This window comes from Arachis ipaensis, chromosome B04 (genome assembly GCF_000816755.2).
Source record: "Arachis ipaensis cultivar K30076 chromosome B04, Araip1.1, whole genome shotgun sequence".
Taxonomy (NCBI): Eukaryota; Viridiplantae; Streptophyta; class Magnoliopsida; order Fabales; family Fabaceae; genus Arachis; species Arachis ipaensis.
Genome location: NC_029788.2, coordinates 120,357,042 through 120,359,118, shown reverse-complemented (window position 1 = coordinate 120,359,118; position 2,077 = coordinate 120,357,042). Strand labels below are relative to the sequence as shown.

At 33.8% G+C, this 2,077-nt stretch overlaps 1 long non-coding RNA gene across 1 annotated transcript; it reads left to right on the top strand.

Moving 5' to 3' along the window:
- On the top strand, window positions 916-1,885 carry LOC110270776. The gene is made up of 2 exons (XR_002360410.1): window positions 916-1,301; window positions 1,574-1,885. It is a non-coding gene; the product is annotated as an uncharacterized LOC110270776 (long non-coding RNA).

Below are 2,077 nucleotides of genomic sequence, written 5' to 3'. Positions count from 1 at the left end.
TTTATAAATAATAAAAAAACAAATATATTTTTATAATTATTTTTATTAAATAATTAAATAATTTTTTTTATATGATAACAATATCCTTCAATCAAAATTAAAATAAAATTAATTTAATAATTTCAACAAAACAGAAAAATCAAAATCAAATCAGTTTGTGTTTGTTCTTCTTCATTCAGTATCAAAATTCATTGTTGCACCAAAAATATAAACCAAACCCTAACCAAGCAAAAACTTAGAACCATTCCACTTCTCTAGATTATGAATTTTAAACCCAATTTAAATCAAACCATTTAAAAAAAATAATTTTAAACCAAAAAAATTCAAACCAAATTATATCAATTTTATAGTTTGATTTTTTAATCCAAACTATTTAACCAATATAAATATCCGGATCCGATTTAGGATTTAAAATTGGAAAAATCCTAATCTGAAGTCACAAAACCTCTTCGACTCTTTCTCTTGGTTTTCTCATCTTCTGACTAGGACTGACAATTTATACTCTACTTGTGGGTAACCCAACCCGGTCTAATCCGTTCGGGTAGGGTCCTACCCGCTACGGGTAGGGTAGAGTACGGTCCGGGTATGTCTGTGGGTAGGGTAGCGTACGGGTTTAAGGTGTACCCTACCCTACCCTATCCGCACCTCAAATATAACACATATTTTATAAAAATTAGGTATATAGTGAAGGAAGTGAGAGTTAAACCCACAACCTCTCTTATGTAATGACTTACAATAAGTGAACAACCACTAAATTAGTTAGTTAATTTAGTAATTTAAAGCATTAGCTTGTTATTTTTTATGTTATTAATATGTATAAAATTTAAAATGATTGAATTTTATATTTACTTTCAAAAAATTTGATATTTCTGCGAGTAGGGTAGTGTAGGGTTTAGAACTTTAGGGTGCGGTTAGGGTCGAGAGATTCTCAACCCGCAGGTAGGGTAGGATAGAGTTTTAATAGAATTTTCAACCTGCGGGTAGGGTTAAACCCTACCCTACCATACCCATTGCCAACCCTACTTCTGACTCTTCTTATCATCTGAACTCGGCTGCCGGCGCTTATTGTCTGCCGCAGCCGGCTCTTATTGTCTCAGCCGCAGCTGGCACCGGAGCAGGCAGCTGGCACTGCAGTTTCGTATCTTCCGCCGCCACCACAAGTGTGTCTCGTCTCTGGTCGTAGCTTGCGCCTCTTTGGATCGTAGTCACACCGCCGCTCTGTTCCGCCGTCTTTTGTTCTGCTGTCCGCCTTTCTTTGTCTTGACCAGCTCTGTTCTCTGGTACCCTCGCCTTTCCTCAAGGTTCTTCTCTGTTCTCTGTTCTGCCGTTTTCTGTTCTTTGCATTTTCTTTTTGGGTTCTACCGTTCTAAGGGTGTAGAGAATTTGAGTTTGCATATGTGATATTAGTTTATGAATCAAGAATCCTTATGTATGGTTCAATAATGCTTAATTGGTTTTGTTTGTCTTGAATTTGAGTTGGATGTTGCATGAATTCGAATTTGTTCCCTTTCCATTTATATGCGAATTATATTTTCTTTGTTGAGACTATGTTGAGTTGTGTGATTTATTACAGCAATGACACAAGGACGAGGCTTACATTTGTCACATTGAGAAAGTTGAAGGGGAGCTTTTCATTGGAAGAAGCCAAAACCAAGAAACAAGTATAAATTGAAAAAACAACATTTGCTGCACCCAAATCTAAGGGAAGCAAAGGTTTTTTTTTTTTTTTCCAAAGTTAGGAGTGGACTCGAATCTGTGAACCTCTAGGTGAGTATGTGGAGTCATTTGATCTATAGCTCGTTGGCCTGCATCTAAGTTTTTGCTTGGGTTAGGGTTTGGTTTATTATTTTTGGGGCAACAATGAATTTTGATACCGAATGAAAAAGAGCCAACACAATCTAATTTGATTTTTATTTTTTTTGTTTTGCTGAAATTATTAGATTGATTTGATTTTAATTTTGATTGAAGGATATTTTTGACATATAAATAAAAAGAATTATTTAATTATTTAATTAAAAAATTATTTAATTATTAATAAAAATAATTATAAGAATATATTTATCTCTTTATTATTATT